At 46.1% G+C, this 13332-nt stretch overlaps 1 protein-coding gene across 5 annotated transcripts in view; it reads right to left on the bottom strand.

Annotated features, from left to right (window-relative positions):
* The window catches only part of ACTR3B (actin related protein 3B), an 88487-nt gene that overhangs the window by 5418 nt on the left and 69737 nt on the right, over positions 1–13332 (bottom strand). For 2 of the 5 annotated variants that reach the window (XR_014267065.1, XR_014267066.1), the window contains exon 11: positions 123–237. The gene's annotated coding sequence lies outside the window, so the exon portion shown is untranslated. Of the gene's footprint in view, positions 1–122; positions 238–280; positions 2689–9933; positions 10192–13332 lie in introns of those variants that run through there. The other 3 variants (XR_014267067.1, XR_014267068.1, XR_014267069.1) reach the window with 3 other exon arrangements.

Here is a 13332-nt window from a genome sequence, read left to right as displayed (position 1 = left end):
CTATTCTGGTCAACAAATGCTCCACGAATGATGCTGCTTTACACAGACGTCTGCAAAATGTTAGACACCATGATAACAACAGTGATTGTGCGGACGGCCAACAGAGCACTTCTACGTGTTACCTTATTTGATTCTCCCCACATCCCTGTAACATAAGTGACTTCGTTTCTCATGTGGTCAACAGGAAACTGAATCTCTTGTGTCTTCAGTTACAGATGGTGCTGGAAAACTGCACAGCTACATGTAAAAAAATGAAATTAGAACATTCTTTAACCCCATACACACAAGTAAACTCAAAATTGATTAAAGGCCTACATGTGAGACCAGACACTATAAAACTCTTGGAGGAAAACATAGGCAGAACACTCTCTGACATGAATCGCAGCAATACCTTTTTTGATCCATCTCCCAGAGTAATGGAAGTAAAAGCAAAAATAAACGAATGAGACCTAATTAAACTCAAAAGCTTTTGCACAGCAAAGGAAACCATAAACAAAAGGAAAAGACAACCCACAGATTAGGAGAAAATATTTGCAAATGATGTGACCGACAAGGGATTAGTCTCCAAAATTTACAAACAGCTCATGAGGCTTAATATCATCAAAACAAACAACCCAATCAAAAAATGGGCAGAAGACCTAAATAGACATTTCTCCAAAGAAGACATACAGAAGGCCAAGAGGCACATGAAAAGATGGTCAACATCGCTAATCATTAGAGAAATGCAAATCAAAACTACAATGAGGTATCACCTCACACCAGTCAGAATGGCCATCATCAAAAAATCTACAAACAACAAATGCTGGAGAGGGTGTGGAGAGAAGGGAACCCTCTTGCACTGTTGGTGGGAATGTAAATTGATACAGCCACTATGGAGAACAGTATGGAGGTTCCTTAAAAAACTAAAAATAGAGCTACCATATGATCCTGCAGTCCTGTCCACTCCTGGACATATACCCAGAGGAAAACATGGTCTGAAAGGATACATGCACCCCAATGTTCACTGCAGCGCTGTTTACAATAACCAAGACATGGAAGCAACCTAAGTGTCCATCGACAGAGGAATGGATAAAGAAGTTGTGGCACATATATACAATGGAATATTACTCAGCCCTTAAAAAGAATGAAATAATGCCACTGGCGGCAACATGGATGGACCTAGAGATTGTCATACTGAGTGAAGTAAGTCAGACAGAAAAATAGACATATCATATGATATCACTTATATGTGGAATCTAAAAAAATAATAATAATACAAATGAACTTATTTACAAAACAGAAACAGACTCACAGACTCAGAGAACTTATGGTTACCAGGGGGAAGGGTCAGGGGGAGGGATAGTTAGAGAGTTTGGGATTGACCAAAAAAATTGTATATCACTATATTGCACACCTGTAACTTATATAATATTGTAAGTCAACTATACATCAATAAAAAAGAAAGAAAGAAAAAAAAAGAAGGGGAGAAGAGGGAATTCCCTGGCGGTCCAGTGGTTAGGACTCAGTGCTTTCTCTGCCATGGCCCCGGGTTCAATCCCTGGTCAGGGAACTAAGATCCCACAAGCCGCACAGCTCAGCCAAAAAAAAGAAAAAGAAAAGGAGAAGAGACGCAGGAGAAAACCATGTGAAGACAGACATCAGAGGGCAGGTGGCCATGGGGTGGCAGAGACAGAGGCTGGAGTGATGCAGCTGCGACCCAAGAAAGGCCAAGGACGATGGCCACCACCAGAAGCCAGAAGAGGGAGCCTGGCCCTGCCAACACCTTCATCTTGGACTTCCAGCCTCCAGAACTGGGAGAGAATAGATGTCTGTTCTTTAAGCAACACAGTTTGTGATAGTTTGTGCCAGCAGCCCTGGGAGACTCATAACAGGCGCTTTGTTTTAATTTGTTTTATTTGCTTTAAACAGTAGGCAGAGGGAAAGGGGAATAAGGAAGGAGATTGAGAGTATAAGATAAAAATGAAGGATTCTTCTAGTTATTTCTATCACCTCATTCCTAGTCTCAACGGGCCGAATAAGGCAGAATTGGCTGTGTTCATGGGGAATTAAAAGCCAGCAACGAGCATCTTCCAGGAAAGTGTCCTATTTCCTTAGGCTAAGATCAAACGAAAGAGGCCTGAAAACCCCGTCGGTGCTCCTTGAAGCAACCGACGTGACTCTTGGGAAATGGAGATTGATGTCAGCACATGTGGGATCTTGGGGCAGGGGCAGCTCTGAAGCACTTAGGCCAGGAGAGGAGGCCCTTTGTCCTTGAAGCATCCTTTTTAAAAAGAAATCGATAAAAACTGATCCTTCAGCTCAGCTGTGACAGGCTGCTCATCAGTGCCCAACATCCACTCTCCTATTTTTTAATCATGAAACACTGAGTTTTAGCTAAGCCCACTGTCCCCCAGCCAAACGACTCCATTTATCACCGTCGCTGGCAGTTGCTTATTGCCATGCAATCAAGTTCAAGAAAGTGCTGGTTGGTGCTTCCGTGAAATATCCTGAAGAGGGAGGAGTCACTCCCTTTCTAGCCACTTTCTTCATCCTGCTGGCTGGAGAGCATGCGTGTCAGCTGGCGCTCCAGCCACTACTTTGGGCTATGAGGACCAGGGCCACAGTCTAGGGACTGTAGGCCAGAACGTTTGGAGGAGCATGTCCCTGAAGCCCTCAGGGAAATTGTGATGCCAGCCATGGACAGCCTGCCTACAGGAAAAAATAAAACCTTATGTATTGAAACTACTATTGATAGTGGGTTTTTTTACAAGCAGTCAAAGTAAGTAGATCCTTTTATTTACACATAAAAGCTCCACTCTTACACTAGACCGATAAATATATGGAGGGAAAAAAAACAGGCTTCTACACTAAGTTGGTTTTTTTTTTTTAAGATTTTTTGATGTGGACCATTTTTAAAGTCTTTATTGAATTTGTTACAGTATTGCTTCTGTTTTATGTTTTGGTGTTTTGGCCCCAAGGTATGTGGGATCTTAGCTCCCCGACCAGGGATCGAGCCCGCACCCCCTGCATTGGAAGGCGAAGTGTTAACCACTGGACCGCCAGGGAAGTCCCTACACTAAGTATTTTTAACCAACCTCCTCTACCCCTGAAATCCTGTTTGTAGATAATTAGATTCATGAAATGGGAATATTTTCTAACTTGCCTGACGGGAATCATTATTCACCCTGAAGAAGAAGTCATAGAGCTACTACAAGAGCAGTTTAAATTCTTTCTTTCTGTTTTTTCCCTGCTCTAATCCTTAGTACATCTTATCTTCCAATCTAATAGTAAAATTGAGCCTCTGTCTTCAGCTGACCTGGGTAGCTTCTGCTCCTAGTTCTTCATTACTGGATAACATTTTCATTTCTAAAATGATTAAAAGAATTTGATCCTATTAAAAATACAACTTTACCAAATTTGAAACTAGCGAATCTATGTCCTTTTATCTTCTGCAAAGGGGACAGAGGGTCCAGCATGTCCTTCCCACACAATCATTTCTCTTGTTCTTTCAGTTCTTTGGTCCCTGAGTTCAGCCTCTTCCACACACGTGCTGCTTCCGGAGAGGAACTCAATTTGCTTTCATTTTAACAGCTTCAGAGACAGAGTTCAGATGCACCGATGAAGGAAATAAATCACCATATTTAGGAACAGACTGGTAACATATGTACGGAGAAAAAGAGTTGGAGTCTGAGGAAGCCTGAAGTGAACCGGGCATTGCAACTGCCTTCTCCCAGACACAGCAGCATGAGTCACCCACCCAGGGGGACGTGTCCACCCAGGGGGACACATTCATCCTGGAGGACACGTCCACCCAAGAGGACACATCCACCCAGGAGGACACATCCACCCAGGGGGACGCGTCCACCCAGGGGGACACGTCCACCCAGGGGGACACATTCACCCAGGATGACACGTTCACACAGGGGGACACGTCCACCCAGGGGGACGCGTCCACACAGGGGGACACGTCCACCCAGGAGGACACGTCCACCCAGGGGGACACGTCCACCCAGGGGGACGCGTCCACCCAGGGGGACACGTCCACCCAGGGGGACGCGTCCACCCAGGGGGACACGTCCACCCAGGGGGACACATTCACCCAGGATGACACATTCACACAGGGGGACACGTCCACCCAGGGGGACACATCTACCCCAGAGGACACATCCACCCAGGGGGACGCATCCACCTAGGGGCACGCGTCTACCCCGGGGGAGATATCCACCCAGGAAGACACATCCACCCAGGAGGAAACATCCACCCTGGGGGACACGTCTACCCCAGAGGACAGGTCTACCCCAGAGGGTGCGTCCACCCAGGCGGACACAGGTGGCCTTTCCCAGATGGCCTTGCAGCTGGCGTTCCACATGTGACCAGGGTCTGCCCGGGCAGGAGGCAGCAATGGGAAGGAGTAGCCCCTTCCTGAGAAGTCATCTTGGGCAGCACGGGGGTGCAGCCTCGTGTTTTTTTCAGGCTGTAGCAGCCACGGCAGGAGCCACGTGGTGGGCTGGGCCAGTGGCTCTGCGTTTCTGGTTGGCTTCCAGGCGTTTCTCCCGATGACTGTGCCCTGGCCCTCCTGCGTATTCTGAAGCTACCAGCACTCTTGTTCTTTTAAAATCTAACTTGGTACAGCCATTATTTTATAATAATTTTAAGTGGAGTATACACTATAAAAATATTGAATCACTATGTTGTACACCTGAAACTAGTATTGTAAATCAACTATACTTCAATTAAAAATTAATTAATATAAATAAATAAATAATGAACTTGCATTCTGTGGTCTGTGACTAAAACCCTGATACATGGGAAAGTGGAACATTGGGATGCTGTATCCTGTATGCAAACCCCTGCTCATCCCCTCAGGAATTCTACACTAAACCTATGTACTATTCTTCAAGCTCTCTGCGGCTGCATATTATTTAAATTTGAAAGTATCAAGGGCAGAAGCAAGTTTTGATGCAGGTATTTCTTAAAATCCCCTCCCAACCTAACTCTGTTGAAATAACTTATCGCGTTTTCAGTGTATCCTATCTGTAGGTAAACTACATGTTTTGCAAATAGAAAGTGAGAATAATCGGTTCTGAAGGACAACCTCAATTTGGCCAACCTCTAACATTTATTAACAGAATACACTTTGGGGAAAAAAAAAGACAACCTTGAGAAAGCAAAAGATAGATAAAATGTTGTTTGAATTGATCAATAGTTTATAAAAGCTCGAGCATGAAATCTGTGGACACGGTTGTTCTTACAATCCTGTGCTTGCTTTATTTCAAGGAGAGACTCCCTTTGGAAGGGACACCCACAGTCTATGCCCACTGGGGGCCCTGCCAACTATGCTGAGCATATGATATTCATGACACATTTTTGCAAATTTTTTAGTTCTTCACTTTCTTACTTGTCTGACACAAACAACAATGCACAAACAGCCACGAGATCACACAGGACTCCACACCCAGGTTGAAAGACCTACTCCTGCCACCCTGAAATTCTGAATAATTTTCGCACAGGGGTCCGCATTTTCTCTTCGCACGGGGTCCTGCCACCAGTCAGCGAGGGGCCCGGTGATGAGGTGTGGAGTCCAGTGGGCAGAGAAGACCCTTAGCAAGGCCCTGCCCTCAGGAACAGAGCCCCGGGCGTCGGGGAGCAGGAGGTCCTTGGGCCGAAGGAACACAGGAAGATTGCCGACTGCTTCGAGGAGAAGCGAGCCCTGAGCTGGGCCTTCCATGTCTGCAAAAGTCAGACTGAATGAGAACGCAGGCTGAAGGAAGCAGGTTCTCCCCTGAACCTGGACACCCAATCCCTTAGTGAGAGACATGCTGTTCCCTTTCTCCCCATGCTGACCCTGCATTCCTGCAGACCGAGGGGCTCCTGGTTACATTTCTTTTTTTTTTTTTTTTTAATATTTATTTATTGTTTATTTATTTTTGGCTGCGTCGGGTCTTAGTTGCGGCTTGCAGGATCTTCACTGAGGCGAACGGGATCTTTCCTTGTGGTGCGCAGGTTCTCTCTAGTTGTGGCGTGAGGGTTTTCTCTTCTCCAGTTGTGGCTCGCAGGCTCCAGGGCACTTGGGCTCTGTAGTTTGCACCACATGGTCGTTGAGGCCCACGAGCTCAGTAGTTGCGGCGCGCGGCCTTAGTTGCCCCGCAGCATGTGGGATCTTAGTTCCCTGACCAGGGATCGAATCCGCGTCCCGTGCATTGTAAGGCGTATTCTTTACCATTGGACCACCAGGGAAGTCCCTGGTTACATTTCTAACCGCTATTCTGTTCCAGGAATTGTGCTGAGCCCTTTCCTTTCCATGTATTCCCTCTTTTAACCCTTCCAACCACACGAGGTATGCATCACGACCCTCTTCTTACAGGTGAGGAAACTGATTGGGTACCATGCTCACAGCTGCCCACCGAGACCCCAGGAGCACTGTGGATACCTATCAGCTCCAAGGAACCCAAGGCCTGTGTGTTCAGGGGTCTCGTTATGCATTGAATGGCCTCCCCACAAACCCATATGTCGTAGTCCTAACCCGCAGTACCTCAGAACGTGACCTTATTTGGAAATAAGTAGTTTTTTGTTTTTTGGTTTTTTGGGCCACGCCATGCGGCATGCGGGATCTTAGTTCCCCAACCAGGGATCGAACTTGTGCCCCTGCAGTGGAAGCGTAGAGTCTTAACCACTGGACCACCAGGGAAGTCCCAGGAAATAAGTAGTTTTGAGGATGTAAGTAGTTGTGATGAGGTCACCCTGGAGCAGGGTGGGCCCCTCCTCTGAGGATGACTGGTGTCCTTAAAAACAGGGAAAAGGTGAACCCAGACACGCACAGAGGGAGCAGGCCACGGAGACCAGAGTTCTGCTGCCACACGAACGGCCCTGCCGACACCCTGATCTCGGACTTCCAGCCTCCAGACCGTGAGACAGTGAATTTCTGTTGCTTTAAGCCCCCCTGTTTGTGGTACTTTGTTACCGCAGCTCCAGGAAACTGATACAGGTCTCCTCAACTGTTTCCAGGGCTTCACTGTATCATCACAACACCCCAGAGAGAGTCGTGGGACCTCATCGTATCCACGCCAAGGCCACTGGAGGCGCAGGGACTCACGGGGACCACACAGCACAGCAGGAGCAGAGCAGGGACCAGAGCACTGGCACCGCGGCTACGTCTGAGGTTCTTTTCACCATCACTTGAAGTCTTCTAAGGAAAAATGTATTCGGTGGTGGAAATACTTCAAAGGTTTTATTGAAATAAAGTGACAGCAGCACAGCAGCATAGACTCAGGGTTGGGGCAGTCAACTTTTGTGCTTTGGGGAATGGAAAAATGTAGATGGGATTCCCCTGGCGGCCCAGTGGTTAAGACTCTGCACTTCCAATGCAGGGGGCGTGGGTTCGATCCCTGGTCGGGGAACTAAGATCTCGCGTGCCGCACGGCACAGCCAAAAATTTAAATAAATAAAGCATATGTATTCTTTAAAAAAAAAAAAAAAAGAATAAAACTTTTAAAAAAATGTAGTCTGGATCATTCACACATCACTCAAAATTTCGTTTTTCCAATTGAGAGACTAAATATATGAACAGACGGCAGCCAGACCATATGTGACAACCTGCCTCAGACCCACAACCTGCAGCATGTGAAATAAAATTCATACTTTATGGCAAGACAAGAAAAATTTAAAGATAAAAATTCTTCTCTGCCCTTTGGCCTCCTCTCTCCCCACACTGAGCACTGTGTACCTGCAGTAGGCATCGATCAAACCTCTCCCATCAGCAGAAATACCTGCTCAACCAAAGAGAGCAACATTCTCCCAGCGACAAGACAACTCTTTAAAAGATAACGTTCCTCCTTGACCGCGTAAGGGTCACGTGACCCACCGCGATGGCACTTAGATCTGGATTATGCAAGCTGTCAATAATACATCATTTAATGTACAGCGCTCTGTCTCCAAAAAAAACTTCTATAACTGGGCCTTGACTTCCAAAGAGCAGAACAGTTCTCAGAGCTTTCTGAGATGCTCTTCCCGGGTTATAATCCTCAAATTTGGCTCAAATAAAATTTTCCAATTCTTTCTTAGATCGACTGATTCATTTTTCATCGACAAGCATCAGCCCAGGAAGCCAAACCACACGTGCAGCAGCCAGCCCAGGACAGCCAGGACTCTATCAATAACGGGCAGCTTCCCTAATTTCTGCCCGCACTTCCAACTCAGGACCAACTGGGGAAAACCTAAGATGCTCCCCTAACCAATCACGTGGGGAAGTGAGCCGCCCTAGGTCCCCCGCACCCATAGCCTCCACCAGGGCGACCCGGAGCCCCCTTCCCCTGGATGGACCCCTGCGCTCCACCAGCGCTAAGTAAGCAGCCTCTTACTTACGTGGTTCTTCATTTATTTCCATACAACAAAGTTGTATCTTCTTTACCACCAATTATTTTTCTCACAACTAAGAGGAAAGCCGTTTTCATCTTTAATTTTCCTCTGCGTTCTGCAGAAGAGGTGCTGCCACGAAGTAAAACAGCCAGAGGGCAGGGCAGGGGGGCAATCAGAGTCCCCCCGCCCCGGATAACGAACGGGAAGAGCCTACGCGATGGAAGGTTGACACACCCTCCAAAGTTCTGAATCAAGAAAACGTCTGAAAGTAAATGACCTTTAGAAACTCTTTGCCCTAACCACAAATAGGATGTCCACTAAAACTATTAAAATGAATAAAAATTATTTTCCTCTTTAAGAATATCCACCCCCCCCCCCCGAAAAAAAAAGAATATTCTCCAAAGCACACAATTGTGACTGGAGATTAAAGTAAAGAAAACTGGGGGTTCTCACTCAAGAACAAAAGATGTCAGCACAACATCATATCGTTCTTATTTTTATCATACTCGTTAAAAGGAATTTGTTTTCCCTAAAAAATAAAAACTGTTGTCCCAGTGACCACCACACTATCAATCCCTCCCACCCCCCACCCCCAGTTAGCACCATAGGAACCCCTGGCATCTCTCAATCTTTTCCTGTCTGGGATTTTGTTCATATTTCAACTCAAACTCCAATGGACAGAAATTATGTCCTTACAGAAAAACTGCATAAATGCAGCCTGAAGACTGTAACACACCGAACCCGTGCATCATCTCAGATGATGAATAAGAGTGTAAGAAATGAAAAATTACGGAAAGAAATGCCAAACAGCCCATTTTCTTAATTACAATCTTTCTGGGCTTCCCTGGTGGCGCGGTGGTTGAGAATCTGCCTGCCAATGCAGGGGACATGGGTTCGAACCCTGGTCTGGGAGGATCCCACATGCCGCGGAGCGGCTGGGCCCGTGAGCCACAACTACTGAGCCTGCGCGTCTGGAGCCTGTGCTCTGCAACAAGAGAGGCCACGATAGTGAGAGGCCCGCGCACCGCGATGAAGAGTGGCCCCCACTTGCCGCAACTAGAGAAAGCCCTCGCACAGAAACGAAGACCCAACATAGCCAAAAATAAATAAATAAATAAATAAATTAATTTAAAAAATTACAATCTTTCTGCAAAATACCAAAATACTTTCTGTAACTTCAATTTTCCTTAATTTTTTAAATCATCAATGACCATCAGAAGCACAATTATCATTTCTCTTCAGTTCACAGTAAAATAAAAGTAATTATTCCAAAGTAAAAACAAAAAAATCCTTTTAAGAAACCTCAATTTCCCTCACTTAGTCTACCAAGAGCAAGATGAGAGAGGGCCCTCCACCGACAACCCGATCCGAAGGCGGCTCTCCCTGGGGGATCCCAGTAGGACGGATTCCCCAAACTCTGTCCTCTGGACCACTGGTGCCGGCAGGTGTTAGCGCTTCGGGGGCCAGGGTGTAGACACGGAACAGAGCGCACTACATTGTGTTCAGAACGGCACAACGCATCCCAGCATATCAAAAGCTCTCGTCGACTGAGCAAAGAAAGATGCTTTCTAAAAAAAAAGAAAAAAGAAATGTGCTTTCTTTAACACAAGGTTTCCCAAATATATCTGAGCTTGGAACTTGTTTTTCATCTCTCTGCTATAACAAGCACATCTGGAAGCAATTGCTTGGTATTGAGCCACAGTTCACTTGTGAGCAGGCCTGAGTAATTTTTGTTGGTCTCCATGGGGTCTCTGGTTCAAGTCCTGTGTGATCCAGCAAGCGCGACTCTGTGCGGAGGATACAGCCTGGAATTCTGCTCACCATCAGTCACTTCTCATCCCACGTCGTCAAGAGGACCTGGTCGTGGGGAGGGCGGGGAGAGGTGAACTGCTGGGTCTAAAGGTCTGTAACTCTTGCCATCCCCACAAATCCATCTCTGATGTTGGGGAAAGAACACCAAGTCCCTTTCCCATTCTATTCACACCGGCAACAAGCATCCCCCTTGGATAAGGAACTGAATAAGCAGAAGTCCAGTATTTACAGCCCCAAGGCTTTCTAGAGCAGTCCACTGGATTGGTAGAGTTTAAGATTTAAGAAAAAATATATACACTCAAAAATGTATATCTCTTTGTATGAATGTATCAGTGATTTTTTTTTTTAAGAAAAAACAAAATCCTGAAAAACTATCCCCAGGTGTGGTTTTTTTTTTTAAACAATCACTTTTGTTATTTATTTATTTATTTATTTATTTATGGCTGTGTTGGATCTTCGTTTCTGTGCGAGGGCTTTCTCTAGTTGCGGCGAGCGGGGGCCACTCTTCATCGCGGTGCGTGGGCCTCTCATTATCGCGGCCTCTCTTGTTGCGGAGCACAGGCTCCAGACGCGCAGGCTCAGCAATTGTGGCTCACGGGCCCAGCCGCTTCGCGGCATGTGGGATCTTCCCAGACCAGGGCTCGAACCCGCGTCCCCTGCATTGGCAGGCAGACTCTCAACCGCTGCGCCACCAGGGAAGCCCTCCCAGGTGTGGTTTTTAAGCCCTATCGACATCATCATTCTGTTTTCATGTAGCTGATTTCCTAATGTGACATTGTGAAACCAGGCGCCTACTTTACTATGTCATGAATATAACGATTTCTCAGGGCACTGGCATGACAAACTTAGTACACATATTATTATGAACGGTTTAGTGATCACCACCAAATTACAGAGGATGGCTTCCTCCTTGGAAGGGACACTGTTCATGAAGGCTCGGCACAAGTGCCGTCAGCTCTTTAAAAGTTACTCAACTGGAAATCAACCCGGACCTGAACGGCATATCACCAGAGAGTTCATAATGCTATTCATATTTGCCAGTAGGGGACATTTAAGTTACATATACTACTGTAATAACGTTCTTAAACTCTAATTCAGACCACTGTAATGATATCACACAATAATGTTTTGATTACCTATAACGTTTAATTTATCATAGACTAAGAGCTAATGAATAAATGTTAAAACATACTAATTCAGCTCAAGAAAATGACTGCATAATCAGAAATGCAAGTTCAGTATACCATCCTAATTAAGATGAGTCATGCCGGTGGAAAATACCAGTCATTTGTACCTTTATAGCTCACAAACTTATTTCTCTTGATAGCTTGTTTCTAATTACTATTTAGAGCACTTTTTCTACACTGTGCTGTATCATAAGTCCTTCTGTAATAGCTCTCAAATGCCACTGATTATGGACAAATCATAGGAGCTCTTTTTCTACAAAAGAAACAAAGCACAGAGCTAAGAAGAGTGAAAAACACCTACTACTTCTAAATTCAGCAGGAGCAATTGTGTTTCAGTTTTAAAACTGAAAACTAACTGCATCCACTGGCCGTATATTCTATTATACTAAAACCCCGAAAACCCATTCCCCACCTTCATCTGAAGATCGTAGGAGCTGGCTGCTCTCATTCCTTTTGCCCACAGTTCTACAGGGTAAGGCTCGAACTTTCTGCCGGTCTTCCCTGGCTGCCTCTGCCAGATCGTCTGGTCTCACGAGACAACTTTCCCAAGAGAACACTCCAGAGCAGCCCTTGCGGCTGGCTGACTCCCCTCTTTTCTTCCACATCCGCTCAGTCTCTAGAGAAAAGCTACAGTTCTTGGCTGAAACTTCCAGGCATGGCTGCACCAACCTGATCATCCACTCTGATGTTTAAAATTGTTTTACGCGCCTGAGGACTTTGTTCTCCAGAGAAAGACTGAGTTCTGCACCCGGCCCCACCTTGGACGCCTCTACTCCGTCATACCGGGCCTGTGTGTCAGTGAGGCGTTTAATTGCCATGTCAGCCCCTTCTGGCTGCTTCCCCACACCTCCACCCGGCTGGCGTCTCTCGTGGTCTCAGCTGAGCGTCACTTGCTCGGGAAGCTGCGACACCACCCCTCTGTGCTCACCCACATCCTCACCCAGGGCCCCTGTGGTATGTCTCAGCGCACCCCACACTTCTTTCTCTCGTGGCCCTTTCACAGTCTGTGATAATCTGTGATTATCTGCTTAACGCACAGCTCTCCCACTGGAAAGGAAACTCCACCTCAGACTGGCACATCCTGGGGCTCACAGGCACTTAGCAAACGTGCGTTGACAGAACGGGGACTTAGCACAGTACCCAGAACCCAGCAAGCACTTGACAAATGATGGCTTTTCCCAGTTTAAAAAAACAAAAACCGGAGGCAACCGCACAAACCCAGAGGGTGTGGTTCTATAGACTACAGTCTGAGAGGTGCAGTGAGAGCTGGACCACAGCCTCCTGTGGTTTCCTTGACAATGTCCCCATCCCCCCCTAGCTCATCTTTCCAGGAACTCTGGTCATCGGAGTTGTCCAGTAAGGTGGGATCCTGCGGCCACTGGCTCCCCTGGAGCACATAACCCCCATCAGTAGGTGAGCAGGAGAAAGAAATGAACTGATATTAACAAGGACCAGCAACAAGCCAACAGCGATGCCAGAGTCTGGAGGCAGGTTTTCAGCTGGCCCGTTCTCTGCTCAGTCGCCAAGTTCAGCCACACTGCCGTGAAAAGGAACACCAAGGGCACCTCTCAGAACTCCTTCTCATCTGGTCACCACGGCCAAACTAGCTATAAGCACGAGGAGAGACTACTCAGGCCAAAGTGTGTCTGATGGGAAACAATTAAAAATTTATCTGCAGTAAGTGCTAGTGCAGCCATGAGTGACTTAAATGAGGCTCTGATCAATTACTACAGCTGATCTGACCCCTTAATATTGAAAATATAGCCAATGCTGTATCATTTAGATTTTATTGGCCATCATAAACTCTTGGGTTTGTAATTATTAATTTTTAACAATGTATAGCTATATTCCTCTTTTATCAATCAAAAAACTTTGAAATTCTTAGTAGCAAATACTATTAACTTATATATATATATGATTGTACACACACACACATAACCAGAAATAATCTGTAGCATCCCAAGCTAAAAACAAGAGGGTAAAACCTGAGAAATCAATC

Source organism: Balaenoptera physalus (genome assembly GCF_965194825.1).
Source record: "Balaenoptera physalus genome assembly, chromosome: 8".
NCBI lineage: Eukaryota > Metazoa > Chordata > Mammalia > Artiodactyla > Balaenopteridae > Balaenoptera > Balaenoptera physalus.
The sequence above is the reverse complement of the archived record's forward strand: the minus strand, read 5'-3'. Positions and strand labels throughout refer to the sequence as shown.